This window comes from Suricata suricatta, chromosome 5 (assembly GCF_006229205.1).
Source record: "Suricata suricatta isolate VVHF042 chromosome 5, meerkat_22Aug2017_6uvM2_HiC, whole genome shotgun sequence".
Classification (NCBI taxonomy): Eukaryota; Metazoa; Chordata; class Mammalia; order Carnivora; family Herpestidae; genus Suricata; species Suricata suricatta.
The window spans coordinates 47,486,011-47,510,049 of NC_043704.1; the positions used below are offsets into that span (position 1 = coordinate 47,486,011).

A 24,039-nucleotide genomic window follows, 5' to 3' on the forward strand; every position below is an offset into this window, starting at 1 on the left:
TGTGCCATCTATACTCTCACTTAGCCCAAACCAACATTAAATATAATTTTTTATCTTTGCCAATTTGATAACCAGACTTTTAACTCTACTGTTTAATTCACATTTCCTTTACTTACTAGTGAGATTGAACACTTTTTTTACACATTTTTTATGGTTCTTTCATTTTTCCTTTGTGAATTCTGTGTTCACTGAATTGCCCATTTTCCTACATGGTGTTACTACATTTTTCTTGGTGATTTTTAAATTTTTTAAATGTTTATTTATTTTTGAGAGAGAGAGACAGAGCATGAGTTGGAGAGGGACAGAGAGAGACGGAGACACAGAATCCAAAGCAGGCTCCAGGCTCTGGGCTGTCAGTATAGAGCTTGAAGACAGGCTTGAACCCATGAACCATGAGATTATGACCTGAGCCAAAGTCAGCCACTTAACCAATTGAGCCACCCAGCCACCCGGTTCTTAATGATTTGTAAGAGCTCTTTATAGAAGACGACTATTAAGATTGTCTTAAAAAAAAAAAAAAAAAAAGACTGTCCTTATAGATTTTTGCAAATAACTTCCCAGAATGTATCTCACTTTAAGTTTTAAATTTTCATCGTAAAAACATCCTACATACAGGAGGGTGTGCTCCACTTCTCTACTGCTGCATAACAGGCCACCTCAAAATGTAGTGGCTTAAAACAACAAGCATTTTATTTTATCTCATAATTTTATGGGCCTGGGCTGGTTGCTTTTTCTGCGCTTACTCCTTACTCTCCTGGCAGATTGCTTGCTCTGAAGAGCCCCAAAAGGCTTTCCTCACATGTTTCGTCAGCTGGCAAGGGGGACAGGAAGTCTGAGCTCTGCTGGTGTTGGCAGCAGGGGCGCCAGCGTGTGTCTGCTCCTGCACAGCGGCCTCAGGGGGTCTCATGCTTACTTAGAGACTCAGGGCTCAAAAAGACAAAACAAGGCAGCAACTCGGTGGCCTTTTATGACCCAAGCTCAGAAGTTACATGGTGACACCACAGTTATATTGTGCACCATTGGTCAAAACAGACACAAATCTTCCCAGATTCAATGGTGGGAAACACAGAAGAGGAACTTGTGGCCATATTTTCAACCCTGCATAGGGCATGGAACTGTTCAAAGAATAAAGAACTCCACTTTCCCTTCTAATTTTGTTCATAAGTTTTTAATATGCAATTGGTTTTTAGATATTTATATAACTTTATCTTTTTTTCTTTGTGAGTTTCCCGTTGTTTTATAAGGCATTAAAAAATTATTTTCAAAGTGCCTGTCCACAAAATCAAGGACATTATCAAATAATATATTTGGAGAAATGGTTTTAAGGTCTTTAGATACTTTATGTACTATGTATTATAGTTGAATTCACTTAATTTAATTATTTTTATGTTTTATTTTATATGAGAAAAAGAGAGAGAGAGAGAGGACGCAGGGGAGGGGCAGAGAGACAAAGAATCTGAAGTAGGCTTCAGGCTCTGAGCTGTCAGTACAGAGCTTGACCAGGGCTTGGACTCACAGTAATTCATGACCTGAGCCAAAGTCGGACACTTAACTGACTGACCCACCCTAGCACCCCAATAATTTAATTCTTAATCCTTATCCTTAAATTTCCATCAGTGACAAATTTGAAAATTGATCTAAAAATGCAGGTTGAACCATACATTTAATTATATGGTTGCTGTGTAGAGGCAAAAAAAGAAAAAAAGAAGTCTAACTAAATAGTTCTTGCTTAATACGTTGCCACATTTCTGGCTCAGTTTTTCAAAATGAACTGAAATACAATGACTTATGTTAGCCCTGTGTAGCTCATTGGTCTTTTGAGGTCTTGCAATTATGTTTAAATATTGAATAATGCCATTCATTTTTATTTTTTATCATTATTTTTTAATGTGTATTTATTTTTTAGAGAGAGAGAGAGACAGACAGACAAACAAGAGTGCAAGCAGGGGAGGGGCAGAGAGAGAAGGAGACACAGAATCCAAAGCAGGCTCCAGGCTCTGAGCTGTCAGCAGAGCTGGACATGGGGTTCAAACTCACACACCATGAGATCATGACCTGAGAAGAAGTCAGATGCTTAACCAAATGAGCCACCCAGGCCCCCAGAATTTGATTCATTTTTAAATTGTAATTGTAGCACTCTTTCTTACAGTGTTTCAACAAAAAACTAGTAACTATTTTAAAGGACATTCTTCTGGAGAATAGAGAGGAAAAGAACTCATATTAAACATATGTTGTAAACACTCAGTAAATGCTAAATGACGATACTCATCTCATGTTCTAAAAATGCCACTGAGGTCTTTTGGGTTATTTTCTTTGCTTCCAGTATTGCATTCCAAAACCTGATTTTTGTCATCTCCCTGGGTACAGGACTGTGAAAGCTGCAGAGAGAAATAAAATGAGTAAGATATATGACACACATATAATAGTGATCAGCATTTCTATCTATTCTGTCTCCTATTTTATTTTCACCATATCCAGGAAAAAATGAATTTTGGAAGAAGACATTGGAAAAAAATCTTATTATCTAATACAGTTAAACACCATGAGGGGAGGGGCCTGTGTTATTGTTTTTTTCAACATTTTGTCTCCAACACAAAGCATGGTGCCTTGCACACAGCAGTGCTCAATGAATATATATTGAAGAATAATTCGGGCAGGGGCACAGAAGTGTGTATCAGCCTGCTCCTCCTACCCAGTCTGAATATGAAGAGTTTCTTTTTCATGGAAGCAGCTGTTTGTGCAGAATCTCTCTCTCTCTCTTTATTAACTGCCAGTCACACCATACAGGCAATGAACGAGAAAAGTCAAGCCCTTGAGTCCATTTACCATCACTGAACTTTATTATTAGAGATAATTTGAAATCCCATGGCTTTCTAGAGACAAAGCATTCTCAAATCACATATGGTTAACCCAGACTTTATTTATGTCTGGATATCTGCAAGTTGAACCAAAGTTCAGAATGTTGTCTGCAGCCATCAGGCCTGTGCACACACATCAGAGCCTGAGCCTTGTGTTTTGGGGACACTTGTGTTTTATAGACATTCAGCAGCAAGAAGACATTCAAGGACTCCTTCATTTCCTGTTAATACAGAATACAGAAAAACTCTAGACCTATACCCTCCACTAGCCACAAGTAGATATTAAATAATATGAAAGTGAAGTAAAACTAAACATTCAGTTCCTCAATCATTCTAGCCACCTTTCAAGAACTCAATAGCTATAAGTGCCTAGTGGCTACCATATTGAATAGTGAAACATGTAACATTTCCATTATCACAAAAAGTTTTACTGAATATTACTACTCTGGAACATATTATTTATATCACATTGTGGAAACTTTGAATTGGATACTCAATTCTGCACTTGTTTCTTAACCAACCAATCATGGCTTTTATATCTGAGTGTCTAAGTTGTTCCTGTTTATATCTTGAGTAACAAATGTAAAGACTATTTCCTAATCAGGTCCATATGAAATATACCAAAATAAAATAGAGAGTGCCTGTTATCCAAAACACAGAGTTAAATTTCTAGAAAATGAGTTTAAGTGGAGAGAAGTCCCATAAGATTTGAAACGTCTAAACTGCAGATGATTTCTAAAGTATATTCAACTAATCAAATTACAGCAAAAGCTCAAATGAAAACCCAAAAGTGTTGCCAAATTAAATCTCTATCAGTTCTGACTTGATACATAACAAAGAATAATTTCTAACTCTAACTCAAATACTATTGTATGCAAATTAGATGGAAATGTGTTGCCGGAAAAGTTTAATTTTCTTAAATAAATCTAACTTTTCTCCGTTAGGCATTACTTCCTCATATAATTTCTTCCTATATAGCAAATGCCAGATCCTTTTAAAATTATTTCAAATGTTTACTAATGGGAATTAAGTTAATGAGAACTTAACACATAATATAACCATGAAAAGCAATAAATATAAATAGATTGTTTATCTGGACAAAAATTCTATATACCATATGTGTTAAAATAAATAAGTGCATATTTGCATACATAGAAACACAAAAAAATATTCTCTCCTAATCGGTATACAAGGATTTCTAATATCCTCTAAAATTTCATTACATTCAGGTAAATAATTGCAGTTTTTTTATTGAAGTGTGTATCTATATCCTTATTATGTAACTTCTCCTTTGATCCCAAAACAATGTACTATGATATAATTCAGCCTCTTGTTGTCTTCTAGTTGAGTAAAAGTATCCTCTTTTCTCTACCTCAGAAGCTGTTCAGGAAGTGAAGCAGCATCTGGTAGAGAGACAGAATCAGCCCCCAACTGCCGCAGGAAGGCACACGCCAGGACACTGGTTCTCCATCCCTCGGGCTGGCCAAGCCTCAATGTAAGTGGAAAGCAGCGCAGGGCGGTGTAGTGGCTCGTTCCTGGGTGGACCATAGGCCAAGTGCAGACAGAAGGACGTTGCCGTCCCGGAACACAGGGGTGGTTGGCGGACACTGGGGTACCCGGCCTGCCTGCAGTCCTGTGTCCCATCCCCATCTTCACTGCTGAATGCGCCTTGAGATGGGGCTACAATTGCCAGCTTTTAAAATTCCCCAGGGTAAAATACATGTGCAGAATGTGTTTCTAGCTGATTTTTAAGCCCAGGCATGTTGAATACAGTCTTAAAATAATTATTTCCATAGGATCTGACTAGGTATCCAAGTGTTCACCAGATGCTAGCAGCTAGATTTTGCAGAGGAAAATTGCTAACTTAAGCTTCTTTTCATGATTCAGCAGAGGGTTTTAAGTAATAAAAGATCTGGAGATTTGTAAAATAAATAATTCCAGTGCAAATGGGAAAATTAAAATAATCTTATCATCTCCCATCATGTCTGTATGTACTTTCCTACTATTATCAAATTTCTCTTAATTGGGCCAAGTTTGTTTTTGTTTTTTTTTTCTAGCTGATACCTTATAGTTTTAAGTTATGAGCTGTAATGAAGAAATGATTCCTTTCAGATGACTGAAATGACATGTACTAAATTTTCCTAACGACAATCTAGGATCTGTGAAACAGAGCATGATGTAACAAATAACAGTTTTATTCATATTCAGTATTGAATATATCCACAATTTAAAAACAACAGTATGCCAGTATTTCTTATTCCTTAATTCATCTCTTAGTAGAAGCAATTAAAATATAAAGCACATCATTAGCTTTTGAACTTCAACTGGAAAAAAAATACCATTCATTTCTGAAGAGTAGACATTATCTCATAGTATCCCCAGCCATCCTATGCTTATTACCATGGCCTGGTCTTGGTGTGACTTTTGGACACTCAATTCAATATTTCCTAATATTCAATAGTACAATGACTTTTCATAGTCTATTTCATTTTATTTAGTGATTTAAAAAATAAATACTTAAGATTCCTCAGATTCTTACATTCTGCTCAAGGTGTACTTGAACAAAAAGAAAAAGCACAGCATCTGGCCTTAGAGCTAATGCCACATGACCACATCCTGTCTAGAATGAATTCATTCAGAATTTTTGAAGAAATGCAAATACATTAATGATTTTCCTTAGGTATCACATTTTTACTACAGGTACCTCTAATTATTTTGGCTGGATTCCATCAAAGCCAGATGTTAATCAAATGAAATATTTATAATGCAAAGCCATTAAATAAAATATGTATGTTCGTTTAAGCAACAGCTTATAGGACTCAAACCAACCGTGTATTTTGGAAACGCTGATGAAGGAGGTATGACTGCTACGTTCCTAATGTCAGGGTAAGGCTCAGGACTCAGTCCAGAGACATTTTATAATTGTTGCAATCAACCAGAGGCTCAGCTTCTGGATTTCTTGTAACAAAATCTTGCCGCCAAGGACATTGATGGGCTCACCTAGTAAAAAATTACAATAATAATGTTAAACTAAATCATAAAAATGCAGGAGGTGGTTATTATAGGGCAGAGGAGAGGAATTGCTTGTAAAGTTATGGTGAAATATCAAAAATACACTTTATTGGACTTTTTAAAAATTAAGCTTTGCTTTTAAACGAGGGTGCAAAAGCAATAAAATGTAAAGGTTACTCAAAAAATGAATTCATTCAATCGTCAACAGCAATGATTCAGCAAATGAAAATAGAAATTACATTTATTAACATAGTCATCAAGTCAGCAGGCTCGAAGCTTATATATGTTAGGTTTCTAATAAAAATAACCAGTTGAAAGTCATTTTTAAGAAGAAATTTTGACAGAAAAAAGAATAAAGAACTTTTTGAATGTGTCTCTTCTTAGTGAAAATGAACTTGGTTTGTGCCTAACTTCACATAGTGTAAAGCTCTAAATATTTTGTGTGGTTATAGAGTTCTATGAAAAAATTCATTTGAAAGGAATGTAGAAAATAACCAAAAAGTGTAAATACGAAAACCATGATAGACTTATAGTTAGGTAAATGGAAATAGTGAGAGTTAATCTGCTGTGTGTTTTTCAAAGGTTTATTTATTTTGAGAGAGACAGAGAGAATGTGAGCAAGGGAGGGGCAGAGAGAGAAAAAGAGAGAATCCCAAGCAGCTCTGGAGGGTCAGCTCAGAGCCCAGTAGAAACTGTGAGATCATGACCTTGAGCAGAAATCAAGAGTTGGACTCCTAACCCACTAAGCCACCCAGGCAAGAACCACTTAAAATTATTTTTAAGTAATCAGGATTTACCCTTCAGATCATCTTTTTACTTTCTGAGAATATAGATTACTGAATCATATGTCATAGACATTTTGGTAGATAAATTCCATATTTCCTTCAAGTTAAATAATATATATCTCTAAGTGACAATTATCATAAAAATAAACTCCTTTCACACATTATGATACCTGATGTGCCTTACACACAGTAAGCACTTAAATAGTGTGAATTAAACTAAATTATTTGCACTTTATGTTCAGAGACTAATGTGTCTCTTGGATTCACACTAGCGAGGTGTCTCACACATGGGAATTAATGAGCTACATCTGTAACCAAAAATATCCATGGAAAATGTGCTGAATTGATCCATATCTGTTTTATTAATCAAGCCCACTACAGAAGGACTTTCTTGTGGTTGTACTATATTTTGGAGATAAATAGAGTGGGGAAACCACAGTTCAATTTAGAAGTTGTGTGAAACATTGAAGAATGTGGGGTTTTATACTATATGACAACAATAAAGTCCAATCCTTGATGGCTGTAATTCTGATTTATAAGTATATAAATATCCTATACGTTTAATTTTAACTTCAGAACATTATAACAGTGGTCAAGAAGACTCTATTTGATATGGAATTTACTTCTACTGACACCCTCTTCCTTATTTTTTTTTAAATAAAAATGTTTGGGGTTTGTTTTGTTTTGTTTTGTTTCTTAAAGTTAGCTTGGTATTAACAGCCTTTAGCTGAAGCAGATGGCTGAAAGTCAGAAGCCCCAGATTCAACCCTTGATTCTCCTACCAACTGGGAATGTGGCCTCGGGCAAGTTGGGAGAGTAAAACTACAATAACAGGGGTAATAATGCCTTACATATGTATGGTGCTTTATGAGCTAACAGCACTTTCACATACAATATCTTATTTAATCTTCCACCCAGTCTTCTAAGAGGAGTATGGCAGTTATTAACAACCTCCATTACAGAAAGTAGAAATCAGACCCAGAGACACTAAATCACTTGTTCATAGTCACTTCAATATCAAATGTCAGAGCCTGGACAGGATTCCAAGCTGGTCTTTTGTCTTTCCACCTCTGCACCACACTGCCGCCCTCTGGCGCCTCCAAAGCTGAAATGACAAGAGACGCACTGCCCAATATGGTAGCCATGAGCCACATGTGGTGCTTGAGCACTTGAAATGTGGCTAGTCCCAGTAGGAATGTATTATGAGTGTAAGATACACGTGGGATTTCTAAGACTTCGAATGGGAAAAAATGTAAAATACCTCAATGCTTTTTATATTGATTGCACATTAAAATTATATTTGGGATATCTTTTTTTGAGTTAAATAAAACAGTAAGTTAATCTCACCTGTTTTTTAAATTTTTTTAATGTGGCTGTGACTACTAGAAAATGTGAAGTAATACATGTTTCTCATTGTTTCTATTGTTTGAATGGCTCACATTGTTTCCATTGGCCAGAGCTGGACTAGAGAATTCCATTGTTCAGCGTTTTCACAGTAGTAAGCTTGTTTATGCACCTGTCTTGATGTGGCTGAGACAAATTTCAAAGATACTGTCAAACATAGAGCAATGCAGATTTGCAGCAATAGTCAGATTTCATTAGTTGATGCCTCAAATTGCTCATTCATTGAAAAGGGTCATGTTAGACTTGCTGGATGCTTGAAAGGCTTAAAGTGCCATGGAGAGAACTATAAATTATATTTATGACTGTGTAGCACACTTTATTTTAAAATATGTTCCCATTAAACATTATGAGTGAATGAGACATTGGAGTATTAGGGGATGCAGGCAATATAAAATAGTAATTATATATACATTTATTATAAAATACAATATATTTTATTCCCTCTACCAACTCTTTAAGACATTTTATATATGATCCTTACAGAAGTAGCTTATTCCCATTTTGAAAAATCTAACAGAAAGTCCTCAGAAAAAAATGGGTTCTTATTTGCGAGAAAAGTATATATTATAGTAAAAAATAGCCCAGATCACTGAAAGTTAACATCTACCTGGCACTGATTATGTGGACTCAGCACTATGCTGAGAGTTGGATCAAGATTATCTCATTTGGGGATTTGAGAATTAGCAAAAGGGAGCAGAAGCTAAACTCTTAACCATTGCTGCCTCTTACTGCAATGCTATTTGAAATCACAATGCAACCTATTACAGAAGTTAAAGTATTTGGAATTGAGTCCATTTAATTCATTTCAACCCCACAAATGTTTATCAAGGAAACACAATGGAACAGGAATAGTTCTAGATATCGAAGGAGTACTAGGTAATAAGACCCGAGCTCTGCCCTCAAAGAATACACAAGTTGGTAGACTTGTGAACATGTTTTTGAAAAATAACATACTTAATTACAAGATTATATGAAGGAGGAGTTACTCTTCACTTTCTAAAGGTAGCAATAAAATTCTTTGTTACTTTCTTTCTGTTACAATATGGTTCTACATCTTATAACAGAAATCTTTATATCATTGCTCGTGGTGTGTGCCTATTGTTTGTAACAAAAAAGTTTCATGTTAAACAAACAAACAAAAACAAGGGCACCTAAGTGTCTCAGTTGGTTAAGCATCTGACCCTTGAGTTTGGCTCAAGTCATGATCTCATGGTTCATGAGTTCCTGCCTGTGGAGTCAGGCTCCACACAGGCACTGGGATTCTCTTTCTCTCCCACTCTTTCTCTGTCCCTTCCCAACCTTCGCTCACTCTCTCATGCTCTCCCTTTCAAAATAATAAATAAATAAATATTAAAAACAACACAAACCCAATCTCCCCCCCAAAACAATGTGGTATGAATTTCAGAGGTATGCTTTCCTCTATATATTATACCCATTTAAAGGAAACTGGGTTGAAATTACCTCAAATATTTTCTAGAAAAAGGAGGATAAAAGTGAACAGAAAAGGGCTTAAATCAAAATGGCACTGAAAATCACAAAACAGTGAAAACTAAAGAATTTTATGATTTTTAGTACAATGATAGTAATATGTTACCTTTGAAGGTAGAGATGAAAAATTGTGTAACTTAGCTAATTATATGTCAATTTTTAAAAGAAGGTTTCAAAATATAATGTGGAACTTGTTGCAATTTATTGCTCGCCTAGAATAAAAGAAAAAGAAAATGGCCAACTGTGTGTGGCAGAATTTTAGATATTTCTATGTCTTTATTTATACTTTTCTATAATAATTCCAGAAGAAACATACATTCCTTTTATAATATGTAAAAACAAAACTTTTGTAATCAACTCCAAAATTGACTGCAATCAAGAAAGGCAAAATTTGTCTCGAGGAGTGAACTGCAAATTTTGTTCTCAATCACAAAATTTTGAAATAATAATACGTTTCATAGGTTCTCCACTCAGGGGTTATTGTCCTTCCTTTGATTCAAGATAAAGCAACTGTGGACTATTCAAATTCTCTAGACAAGAAAGGTGAAAGTTGAGTTAGGTTTTCTAGAGCTTCTTGAGAAAGTGTTTTAGCCTCCGCTGTGAACACAAGTGTAAAGATCAAGGTTATAATATGAACTCTAAATTGTTATTGCAGCAATCAGAAAAGCAAAGCATCTTGTAAGATGCACCTCTTCCACCTGGAAATAAATTGGCCATCCATCATTTTCAATGGCATCTGCTTAAAACTGGCCATTAGTTCTTGGTCCCGGAGATGTGTAAAGTGTCACAAGGGACTATATCACATAATCACCTCTGAGCTGGATAGGGTCTCAGTGACCTGAAAAAGTGAAATATAGAGCTATTCTAAGCATCCCAATTAAAAATTCAGGGAGAAATATTTAGTTTGGTAACTTCTTTTATGGAAACAACACTAAAATTTTACTATAAAGAAAACTCAAAAATGAGCTCTGTGTGCCATTTAATCACTAAATCATAAATTCAAAGACCATTAGAGCTGAAAGGAGATGTCTAGATCATCTCATCAAATACAATATTTTGCAGATGAGAAAACTAAGGAGCAGAAAAATTAATTTCTCAGGAAAAAGTGAAATCATGAAAAAATCACAAAGAATCCAAGAATTTCTGGAAGCTTACCTAGGAAGAGCTAGGTATTCCAAATCCTACCAGAACTTTAAAATGTGAGTTTTTAGTTTGGTGGTGGGTACTCTTGTACAAGGAAGGAGAGATGCTAGGATGGACTAATATCCATATAAGATGTGAAAAGCACATTCATAGTGAATTCTTATACAATTAAAATAAAAAACGTAACAAAGCCAATATGTCAGACCAGGTCATTCACTCGTTACTTAGCTTCCTTTCTTCTGAGTCAAATAATTGAAATGAGATTTTCTTTGCCACTTTTCAGACACAAATAACCTATTATGAGAAACTGGCTACTTTCACAGTTTCTGATAGACCAAAGAATAATGTGACATTCATTCCTTGAGTTAAAAAAGAAAGGCTGTCAAAAGCCTCCTGATTTTATGTATTTATGAAAAATATGCTTATGATAAAATTTTATGTATTAAAATATTCCTCTCATATTAGAAACATATACTTACTATACATTATGGAGATCATCCTGGAACAAGTAAATATTAAGGCTCTTTTTTCAAGTTCAACGTCTGGGCAAGAAATAGAAATAGTAACCCTTGATTTTAAGGAAAATAGAACAGTACATGTGTTTCTATTGTCATCTATAAAACAGGAATAGGAATAGACTCACACAAAATTGTTTAATGATTGAATTAATAGTATATATAAAATGGTTAGTGAAGTACTGGTGCACAGTTAATACTCAGTAAGTGTCAGCTATTGGTAATATTAGTAATATTATTATTATTTGGACATGGCAATTCCTCCACATACACACTTCCCTCAATCAAACCGAACTCCTGTGATGCCCCACACTGTTTCATGGCCCCAGGCCCTTACACATGCTCATCTCTCTTTTCGAATGTCCTTCCCTTGCTTCCCTGCTGAACTCCAACCCATCACCCAAAGTTCAGCTCTGGAGCCGATTAGCTATCTTCCCTAATCCCTTCACCTGCGTTAGTTGCACTGATCTGTTTCCCAGGGGACCCTGCACATATGCATAAGAATTTTTTTTTTACTGGATCCTCCCTCACTTCCAACACAGACACACACACACACACACACACACACACACACACACACACACATATGCACATGCACACACAGGACTGAAAATGCATCACACTTTTTTTTAAATCCCTGTAGAAATGTCAATTTAGTGAGCCAACTCCTGTATTTAAAAAATTGAATTTTTTTTCTTCATGAGTAGGGATTGGGCTAGTGGCCTCAGTTTTGAGGGGGAAATCGGGTAAGGGTGGGAAACCTGGGAGACGCACCTTAGCAGCTCTGGGACGTGGCTCGGCCACAAGTCTAACCCTGTGGTCTTAAGCGAATCATTTAACTTTTCTGGACTCAGTTTCCATCTCAGAAAAATGAATGGTTGTGCAAAATATTCTCTGGGGATCCACCCAATGTCAGCATTTATATGATGCTAAACACTGGTTTATCTCAGTGCTTCTCAAGTTTTAGCAGACATCAGAACCATCAGGAGGGTCTTGTTAAAACACTAATTTCTGGTCAGTGGTCTGAGATGGGGTACCAGTTTTTTGCATTTTAACAAGTTCCCAGGTGATGCTAAAGCTGCAGGTGGAAGGAACACATTTTGAGAACGACTAATTAAGCTTCTGACCTTGTGCCACTGTCCTGTAGTCACCTGGCTGAGAGCACTCCTGGTAATGCAGATTCACAATAGGATGCAGGCAAGTGAGCCCTGGCATCTGTAAGGCTGCCATCAGCAGGCCTGGGGACCTGTGGGTGAGTTCCAAGGAGAGGACACAGAAAGCAAACATTACTGACCATAACAGTTTTGTTAAAGGCCTACCTTATGGGGGAAGAGGCAGCCTGCAGTTACAATGCTGCATGCGAGGCACAGAAAGCAAGATTGCAGGGTTTGACCCATCCACTGAAACCCCGCTGCTGCTTAAGTCACACTGGATTACAGTCGCCATCTAGTGATGGTTTTGAATTACTGCATCTAGAGACAATGAAATCCTGCTTTCATTTGGACACTGCTTTTTTTGTTACAAAACTATGTTTAAGCTGAGAACCCCTAAGAATAAGCTCTAATGCTCCCTGGTATAGTTTACATTTGTATCTACATACAATAAAAATAAACACATATATAGCACTTACTATACTAGGCACTGCTCTGATACTTTATATATGCTCAGTTATACACAGCAACCCAATGAGATAGATATAATTATTATCCCCATTTTCCCAGAAAGGAAATATAACTACAATGTACAAAAACATTAAGAAACTTGCCTGTGGCTGCCCGACCAGTACTATGTACAGCTGGAATTGCACATAGACAGCTCCTGGAGAGAGATGACTCCAGCCAGCCTCTCTTACACTGGCAATTTAAAATAGTCACCAAAACAATTGTTACCTCTAAAATAGTTATTAGGTCCCAGCTCAATATCTGGGGGGAAAAAAACTCATAAAATAAACACTGAATCAATGAGTTTTTTCTGATTCTTCCAAATGAAACCAATTCATGTGAATAAAGAAACACTGCTACCACACAATGGCACTCATGCAACAAGAAGTTCAACGACTTGGAATCAACTTCTAACTTGATATGCAACCTTGGACAACTTGCTTCACCTCTCTGGGCTCCACTTTCTTCATCTACAAAATACCAAAAAAATGTAGTTTATATTGTTTTGGAATTCTTTAAAACCAGATTGGATTTTATTAGTTAGAGTTATTCAGTGCATGTGATCACAAGAGCAAATGTGGAGGCAATGGGCACTGACCAGACTGTTTTTTCTTAAATGGTCCTACATGTGGGAAAGGAGCCAGGACAGAAGATCTGATCTTCTGCTCTGCTGTCCAGCAGTGCGAGCAGTAAATAAGAACACTCATGGCATTTGCAGTGAAGTGAAGCGCTCAGCCAGGGAGATCAGTGCTTCCCTTCTCTTCCGGGACACACTTGCCTGTGTCCCTGAACTCTGCACTTCTGCATATCCCAGCCTCCCAAGAGTCCTCACGAAAGGGGAGAAAACTCATATCTTTGCTGGTAGATTGAGGTTCAACCTCCCTCATTTCAAACTCTGTTATCAGAGATTTGCTTGGATTTAAAAACCTGGTCCTTGCTAATCCTTTTAGCTTCCTATCTAACACTTCTATTACTAATAACTTCTTACCTCAGTAAGCCAGACACTACAGAGTGCTTACCAAAACAAAGTACTAACGGTTTCTTTGTATTGTGTATGTATAATATGCTAAGATATGCTGATTCTTGATAATGAAGGAAAATAAACATGTAGACAGAGCTCAAGGAATAAAAGGTAATAATTAAAATTCAGTAAAGTATCACTATCTCACTGTAATAGATTTTTGTCTTATTCCAAGTACAGTAAAACCTTGGATTGCAGGTGTTCTGCGAGTGTTCTGCAAGACAAGCAAACATTTCTACTACGTTTTAATTTGATAAATGAGCGACGTCTTGCAATACAATTAGCATGTGACGCTGAATGTCACATCATCACAACTGGGCCAATGGTCCTCTCTCTCTCTCACTGCAGGGTTGTGGTGATTGTCTCCTATATTCGGATGCTCAGTCTCAGGCCATGCTATTTGGCAGAAATCAGTGATTTTTCAGAAAGTTAGAAGATGCCCACAACTGGCACTAGCGCATTTTTTTTTAATCACTTCAAAGCATCTGTGGACAGTCTTTTGCTTTTCCATACAAGAGTAAGCCTAGGAAAGCCTTGCTCCATTCTAGGTCAGGCTGCCTGCAGTTCTTAGACCCTTTCCTCTGCTGCCTTATTGCCAATTACATTAAGTACAGTATACAGCAAGAGTTTATTAATACTGTACTGTAGTCAACATCTGTGTGAGCATCTACAGTGGTCCTTATGCAGAAGAAGATTCCACTGAGCCAACAGAGAGCAGTGATCCTGTTAGTGATAGTGAAGGTCGTCCTACACAATAACCTCCCCTCTATTGTCTCCCTCACACCAGTCACTTAGGCTTTCAAAAGTAAGTGCAGGTTAATTTGTTTATTTTTATTTATATTTTGTATTTTGTTGTTATTTGGTATTATATTACAGTATTGTAATCATTTTTATATGAGTATTTTGGGGTTGTAGAACAAATTGTCTGACTTTCCATTATTTCTTATGGGGAATTTGGTTGATATACAATTGCTTTGGATTACTAGCATGTTTCTGGAACGAATTATGCTCTCAAACCAAGGTTTTACTGTACTTTCATATATTTAATGATCACAGCAAATTCAGAATTAGGCTCGGTAAGTTTTATTATCACCTTTTTTGAGAAATGAAGGAAACTGAAACACAGAAGTTTTAAACAGCTTCAAAAAAAGTAAATAATTTCGGGTCTGTATATCCCAATTTTTAGTTTATGCCTGCCCCACAATTATAGTTTCTTTTAACAACAAAACCTTGACACAAGATGACTTCCTTCTGGTACTTTGAATTCTTTGAATTAGAAAAATTAATTAGAAGATTAATTAGATCTCAAGCATAGTGGAAAGTCTACATTAACTCACTCAACAAGTGTGTGTTGAGAATCTATTGTGTGCCGGCACTGTTTTAAGTTTAGGAAATTTAGGGGTGGAGGTCAGAAATGACACTCCGCCTTCAGAGCCTACATTCTGACTTGTTGAAGAGAAGACAATAAACTAGAAAACAAATACATATGCGATACTGCGTTTGGTAATAAAGAAAAATCATGACCAGGGGAGTTGAGAGCATTGCTTTAAATCAGATGATCAGGGCCGACCTCTCTGAAAAAGTGACATTTGATCACAAGTCTGAAGGAGGCCAATTTATGCAAAGATCTGAAAGGGAGTCCAGGCAAAGAGAGAGAAGTGAGTGGAAAGTCCCAGGGTTGGGAGCCAGCTGGGCTTGTTCCGAAAAGCAAGGAGACCACTGGCCAGAGCACAGTGACTAACAAGATGGTGTCCGAGGAAGAGGGCGGGGCCTTGCAGGCTGTGGAGGCAGCTCAGAGTTCACAGGAACTTTGGTAGGGAGGCGTGGGGAGGAGGTTGACAGGGTGTCTTTAATGGTTTGCCTCTTTAAATCATTATTCTGGTTTCTCTGGGCAGATTAGACCCGGGCAAGAGTAGAGGCAGGGACTCTAGTTAAGGTACTGTAACAACAGTCCAGGCAAAATATGATGGTGCATTAGTAATAGTGGCATCTTGACAGAGAGGTCCTAAAACTTGCTGATATATTGGCTGTGTGAGTAAAGAATACATCAAGAACATCTCTTAGGTATCTAAAATAGTCCAGTTCATAGAGCAGAAATAAAATGGTGGTTGCCAGGGATTAGGGGGAGAAGGAAATGGAAAGTTGCTCTCAAATGCACATAAAGTGTCGGTTATGCAAGATAAATTCTAGAGATCTACCGTATCACATTGCACTCACTGCTAACAATACTGTACTATATCCTTAAAAATTCATTAAGATCCCATGTTATCTGTTCTTCCCACGATAAAAAAAAAAAAGAGAAAGAGAGGAACAGAGGGAGAGAGGGAGGAAGGAAGGAAGGAAAGAAGGAAGGAAGGAAGAAAAAAGTATTGTTTCTGTCTAAATAGTATCAACAACTCTGGGAAACTATATTCTAGGAAAATAAAATTAGTTTTTCAACATTATCTTGTGAATCATGCAATGTCATTTAATTATAGCTTACCTAAAAAATTAAATTGAAATGTTATTTTGCATTTACCAAAAGATTTTTAAATTTAAAAAGGGCTACATAGCTCTCAGAATTTTTGATGGAAAAAAAAAAAGAGAATATCTCCTAAGCTTTGAGTCTGAGCTACTAGTTAAGTAATACTATCATTTCCCAAAATAGGGAAGCCTGAGATTGAATTAGTTTTCCAAACCTTGTAACCCTCTAATTATACTAGTTAATCTGATTTCAGAATTTTTAATTTAAGAATCTTTAAGCTACACTATCACTTTTGAAAGAATGAGCCATTTGTAGCAACAGTGATACTCTGCTACCACATGGAGCCCTGCTCGGAGACAGAATTCTGAACCAGACAGCCAGCCTAGGCTGGTGTGATGTTTCTAAATGTTCTTTTGTAAAAGAGTTTCAGAGACCCATGACTGGAGATTTAGGAAATCACGCCTTCTGTTTAGGACATGTTTATAAATACAAATAATGGAAGCATAGCCCTCCAAGCTCTCAAGAAGTACAAGGTAAAAGTCCACAGTTCATTTCAAAGGAATGTTAAATATCGGCCTGAGATTTCAATCTTGAGAAAGAAATGTTACAGTGAAATCAGGGAGGAAATGCGCTGGGTTTGTGAGGCAACGGCTCTTTTGTGGGAACCGCAGTCTTGAACACGCAGGCAGCTGTGTTGCGCTGAGACTGGCCTCAAAGGTTTGGGGACAGTGTCATCACATTGCCCATGCATGATTGAAGAGAGCGAGAAAACACGTTTGGAGTACAAAGACTTAGCCAACGTCACCAGTAAATCTGGGATGGAGCCCAAACTGAGTAAACAGTAGTTTTTAAATGGACACAGAAATTATTTGATTCATATGCAGAAAAAACTAAAGGGACCCAAATACCAAGGAAATGTAGTTCCTTTATCAGGCCCCACTTAGAGAGAACAGCTCCTTTTCAACATTTTAGCTTGTCTGATGGATACTAATGAGCTATGATCATTTGTGTGGAAGAAGAACAGTGAAACTTAATAGTATATAAACTATATAAAGACAAGGGCCTGTCTTCTCTATTGTTGTGTCTCCAGCAGCTGGCACTGTACTTGGCACACATTTAGCACTGAACAAATCTTGGCTGAATGAATACACAAAAGCCTAAATAAATGACTAAAGCTAAGGAAGGAAAGTAATCTTTTCTTTCTATTTGTATAAAAAAAGCCATCTTGTCAGGTGAAATGTAATCAAAGGGAACCGTTCTTGTCTAACACACTCTTGTCCTCTGGTGCAACAACTCAGTTCTCCCTGCCTACATAGTCATTCACTGACACTGAGTATCAACACGTCTTTATCTCTTTCACCAGTTTTTATATGGTCCACATTTCCCACGTATTCTCCATACTCTTTGCTGAAGGGATTACCAACCTGAAGAGTTCGACAAAAGGTTGAATAACTGACAGGCTGCAGCCCCACCCTGTCAACTCTAAGATTTTTAGATCTGTGTCTAAGACTCACATTTGCCTTGGCTTACATCAGTGTATTCACCTTTACCACTTCTGACCTCCTGCTCAAGGGCAGCCTTTTGTCTATTGTCATTATTCTATCTGGCCATAGCTGTTGAGTAGCTATGGCTGGAAATGAGTAAAGGGGGAAAAACAAGAACTTAAGAAGGAATTAAATGGGATTCACCTTTCCCAGACCAAGCCCTCTATAGGAAAGTATTGGAAACCTCATCTGCAGCATAGACCGGCCGGGGATACAGTCTGGGTGTTAGAGGCTGTTGGCTCTCAGCCTTGAGTAGATGTGCATGAACCTGTCCTTGTATCAAGTGTTCTTCGAGGTCTTGCATCTAAGCTCTTTTAGAAATGTACATAAGTCATTCTAAAGTGAGAAAATGAACAGGATACATTCTAGTAGAAAGCCAAGGGCAGATAATAAAATATATCGTTCCCAGCTCCCTTTTTGATGACATTACACTTTAAAAATAGGTACATGGCGAGCCCAAGGGAGGAATTTCAGTAAGGCAAATTTACTTACAAGTAGAATTTCTTCCAGATACAAGAGCCTTTGGCAAACATTGGTTGGCACATTCTTCCTAAAAGGTAAAAGCCATTTTTTTTGGCACATTTTAAATGACACTTAAGAGTGTCAGGCAAACCTTCCAAACCATAGCCAAAAAGCAAGTTTTATCCAAAACACACAGCATCTCCAGCCAGCTCAAGATCAACAAAAAAGTTAGGCCTAACCATTACAGAATGTTAATTGTGAAGCATAATTCCATGATATTTATGGCTCCATAAACCGGCAAAGCTACTGAGTATTAAGAAGTACTCTGCAGTGGAATAATTGCTTATACTTGATGCTATAACATGTGCTGTATTAAGGAGAACCACAAGTTGGTCACACTATCCATTAGGACATGGTTCTCTACTTATAGTGGGCCTAAAAATCAACTGGAGCAAGCCAGTAGAAAAATGTGGATTTCTGGTCTGATCCTTAAGCCTATCTAAACTCTGCGGGGTGGGGTGGTGGGAAAAAGGAAGCCCCGTGAGTAAGATGCATATGGTCTGTAAACCACACACAGATTGAAAATCACTTGCATCAGAGTCTGAAGATAATGCCTGAAAATTGGGACTCTCCATGCGACTCTTTCACACTTGCACCCAGCACTGACACTGCCATCTGGGAGCTACTCAATGAATTTTTAATGAATGAAAAACAGTTAACATGTGTGGGTGCCAGGAGTTGTTCTAAGCATTCTGCACATATTAACTCATTTAATCCTCACATAAAGGGACTATTATTAGTCTTGACACTTGCTAGGCACTCTGCCTGCACACTGTCCAGAGTGTCACATGGCTGGCTCCTTTGTGACATTCAATTGCCGCCTCCTCAGAAGAGTCCCCCCACCCGCTCTGACTGCCTGTCAAAAGTTGCATCGATCCCACTCTGATCTAATCACAAGATCTGGTTCCGTTTCTCTATAGCCCTTGCCTCCATCTAAAACTATCTGATTTGGTTTATTGCCTGGGTCCCTCCATAAAATATAAGCACCACGAAAACAAGAATCTTGCTGGTCTTATCTGTCACCATATCTCCAATACCTAAACCACAGTAGACACTAAAGAAATATTTGTTAAGTGAATACAGTTGAAAAATGCACAATGAATGCAAAGTAAAGGAGTTGTGTTTGCTATATAATTTTTTTAGTTCTCTCAGAGCTTCTAAATTTATTATGCTAAGTGTAAAAAGCAAACCCCAAAATGTCCTCAAAATTCCCTAATCTCTGTCCCAGGTCATAGCATGGACCTGAGGGAAAGGGAAAACTAAGTAAAGGTAAAAATGGAAATTCTGGATAGATTTCTCACTCTATGGCTTCAATATTTTGTTTGAAATGAAATCTTAGGACATTAGATACCCCCATGGTCATACATAAGTAGAAAACACATTCTAAGATCAAATGTACATGATTTTCTTAGATTAACCTGTTTTTCTCGGCCACACAATGACTGCTCTACTAGTTCAGAAAGCTGTATCTGCATGACACCAAAAGAGGTAGTGAGATCAATGAATCTCAATAGTAAAAAGAATGGATACACCAATTCATTCCAAATGGCAAATGTGTCAGAATAATAGATTTTACCCTGTGCCAACAAAATCAGAATCAGGAACTGACTGTAGATGAAGGAGAGAGAAAGAAACTCCTTTTAAATGGATTTCTCATACAGTGTGGCTCAAAACCATGGTTTCTTTGGAAGAAGCCACTGGCCAGTTGACCTCATATCAATGCTAGTCAAGTCCCTGTAGGATTCTGACCATGGAGGATCTAAATGATCTCTGCTTTGTGTATGGCATGGGCCTCAGACAAACAAGAGCTAGAGCTGAGGCATGGTTGCTGAATGAAGCTTTTTGTTCCGAGTCATTTTTTACCACTTCTACGAAAATGCCTAATAGTGAATGCTGTCAGTTGATGTTGCTGGATAGAACATACTCAAAAGCAACTAGAAACTTTAAAAAAAAAAAAAGGAAAGGAAAACTCTTTTGGGGGGAAAGATATTTGGGCAATATCTTTTCACTGTGATCATGCAGAGGTTAGCCAGGACCTGGGCTGGTTTCATTAGTCATCTCAGAGAATGTGGCTAGATCTTGGGAAAATTGTCCCATATTTGAGGAATTGCTGATCTCAAATCACATTCATTTCAGTCAGTCATTGGGGCTTAGAACTTGGAAGTACTAGAGTAGATGCGGAAGGGGTGGAGGAAGCAATGTGACCAGTCGTTGGGGACTATTCTTACTACAGAAAGGCGAAGATCCTTTGCAAAGACTTCACGTAGGAAAAATTTTGTTGTCACAATCTCCCACCACACAATCAATGGAGATTCTATCAGAATATTTTAAAACATAAAGAAAAATTTCTTTTCATTCTAAAAATTTCCAAGTGCAATCTTGTCAAAAACAAAGATACTGTCTATGTTCACTACCCAAGCCCTCAAAACCATCTGGGTTAACTCAAAGCCAGATTTAGCATGTTTTGTTTCCCATCTTGTGAGCAAAACATGATTTGGATTACAAATTTCTCTGAAGTTCATGCATATAGCTGAGAGACTCTGTCATTTCCTTATCAGAAGCAACAGGAGAAATTCCAAGTATGAGGAATCACAGAGATTTATTGCCTCAATTCCCAGCCTGACACTTGGCTCAGCACAAAGCCTAAGCGGCCAAAAAGAAGTCCTTTACTAAGGTCCGAAAGGAGCTGGCTGCTTGTGAAGTCCAGACTTGGGAGTGACACAAACAGGGGTTTGGGTTTTTACACAGCCAGCAAAACCTAGGCTGTTTGAAGTCGGATCAATTGATTTCTTGAACATTTCAAATAAGCAGAATTCTCCAGGAAATGGAAGCCAGATGCATTTTTAACTCAGGAGATCCTTGGAAGACAGGCAGAAAATAATCAAACAACATCCTCTAGTTTCATTTTGGCCCTCCTCCTAGACTTACGCTCCGGAAATATACATCCCTACATGATGTAGAGACAATGAATGAGTAAACTTGGGGAAAGGGAAGAATAGACATTTGCTTTTTAAATAATTTAAATTTATTTAAATAATAATTTCAAATTTAGTCACATGCTAATTTTATTAAATTAAAAAAGAAACAGTATGTGTTTGATATAAATGTATATCAATTTTAAAATATTGCATTATTTGGAAGAGGATCTGAAACATTGTAGGAAGTGCCTGTTGTAAAGCAGGCACTGTGCTGGTAACTTTTGCAATAACCCTCTGAGGTAAATTTTTATTCTCACAGTACACACAAAGAAACTGAGGCTTACCGATATTTACCAATTTGCCAGACACCACAGTGATTGAGAACAGAAAGGCTAAAGTAGATTTTATAAAATGGTTTTCCTTTTAATGTTTTTATTTATTTTTGAGAGAAAGAAACAAAGTGTGAGTAGAGCAGGGGCAAAGAGAGGGACACGGAATCTGAAGCAGCTCCAGGATCCGAGCTCTCAGCACAGAGCCCTGTGAGGTGCTCAAACTCATGAACTGCAAGATGATGACCTGGGCTGAAGTCAGATGCCTAACTGACTGAGCCACCCAGGTGCCCCTAGGTGGACTTACCAAAGAAGTCCCCAGCTGATCCTCAGGATTGAAATCCACATGGAAAGAATCTGATTTCTGAGACTAAGTTTCTTCTACACTAGCTATTGCTAGTTTCCACTTCCTGGTGCATGGTACAGAAATAAACTTGCAGCTGGTATTGAAGTTGGAACTACTACGTCAGGAGTACTTGGCAGTTGAATGCATGCCAGAGGTACCACTGTGCCAAGTAGGCACATGCAACTTTCCCCCAGGAACTCTGAGAGAAGGAAGGGGTCCTCTCTTCTTTCCAATAAGCTTTGGTATCAGACATTTAAAGGAAATATAAGAAACATGAAAAGAAGAAAACAGACTCACCCTGCCACGCCTAGCTACTACCTTGTTAACACCTTGTTCTTTGTACTTGTGACTTTCACAGAAGATGAAATATTTCTTTCCTCTTGACTTCACATATGCTGTCCAGAAGCCCCCAGGTTTCCTGGAACTTTTGTTAAGAATTCCAGATATCCCAGCAATAATTTTCAGACACCAAGTTTTGGCTGATAGAAAGCAGATACAACCCATGGCTGGGGATTTTCCCTCTGCTTTCTTCTACTTTTTCTTCCAGTGAAACTGTCCCATTATTAGCTTTGATTTATTAATTATGATCATACTTCCTTTTCCAGAAATCTCATTTGCAAGACAAAGGAAGAATAAAAATAGTAATGAATAGTCATCCACGGTATTTTGTTAGTTCTTCTTGGCTCTTCCTTTTGAACTGTCTGCTGTTTCTTGGCCACTTCTGTCAGTAAAGAACATCATGGACATAGGATTTTTTTATGTGTATCTATGTTAATCAGGCCCACCTCTAATATTTGTGATGCTTCGGGAAAAAGTACAAATGGAATCCCACATACCATACATTTAAATCTTTAAAAGTTATGAATCAAGCCAACTGTTAAATAGTTTATGTTTTATTCCTCTGCCTTGGCAAATATATATTTATAACAACCCAGAAGGCCATGTTCAAATTTAGAATTCTCGGACTCCTTGAAGTGCTAACCAGAATGCAGAAGTTCAGGGAGATCAGCCCATCCCTGGTTCATTTGTTCCCATCTCCAGGTCGGCCATAGACTACGAACCATAGACAGTACAGATTTCAGATTTCACAACCATGCATGTGAACACCCTATCATACAGCCAACTCCTTCCACAGTCCCTAACAAGCAACTGCTTCCAGACCTCATGTTGGACCCAGAGGTTGTACATCCCAGGACAGTCCATCTCAGAAGTGAACCCTGAAAAAAAGCCTCTGCAGTCACTAGAGGAAGCTCAAGATCATCTGGGTAGAGAATTCTAGGGTCTTGCATATCCGGAGCAGGTCTAGAAGAGTGTGAGCTCTGGGTAGCACAATCCCTTGGCTTATTCATGGCAGTTGGAGGAGGCACAGTTTCAGGAAGGTCAGAGTAGAGGCTCCTGTTTGCCGTGAGTGATACTCAGAGTTAGTGTCTGCTTGTTGTAATGGCTAAGTATTTACTGGATGCTTTTCATCCATAGCTTCCACGTAAGAGTGAAAGGCATCTCAGAAGAAGACTTAGAACTAGACACTCAAGAGCCATAGTTTCACATAAGGCAAGGCATTTGTACCTCAATATCACTGAGGATTATGCAATTTGCTCTTTGAATTGCAAATGCTGTCATCTGATTTCCTGCTCCAGTTTCCATGGTCCAAGACCAATGAACAGACAGAATTTGTTAAATATTTGAAAGGTGACATCATTAACAATGAATTATCTTCTAACATGGACATAACTTTAATTAAGAGGAGGGAGTACACACACATATTTCATTGTCATACATTTCTTTAGAAGATGAAACAAGCAGGAATCAGAGAAATGTACTCTGGGAAATGGGAGGGAGAGAGGGATAGGTTCCTTGGGTTTACATTTGTTCCAAGTGAGGTAGGCTATGCTCCTCTTGCCCATCGGATCCCCTGGACCAGCTCCGACCTCTATCTGGGATGATAGCAAAATAAAAACAGCTAATGCTTACATCCTACTTACTCTGGGGTAGATATTGTTCTAAGCCCCTTACCAGTTTCACTTATTTA

General features: G+C 37.7%; 1 protein-coding gene across 1 annotated transcript in view; it reads left to right on the top strand.

The window, feature by feature from the left end:
- COL8A1 (collagen type VIII alpha 1 chain) overlaps positions 1 to 24,039 on the top strand; it is a 542,567-nt gene that overhangs the window by 91,683 nt on the left and 426,845 nt on the right. The window contains exon 2 of the mRNA XM_029939185.1: positions 4,236 to 4,353. The gene's annotated coding sequence lies outside the window, so the exon portion shown is untranslated. The remainder of the gene's footprint in view (positions 1 to 4,235; positions 4,354 to 24,039) is intronic.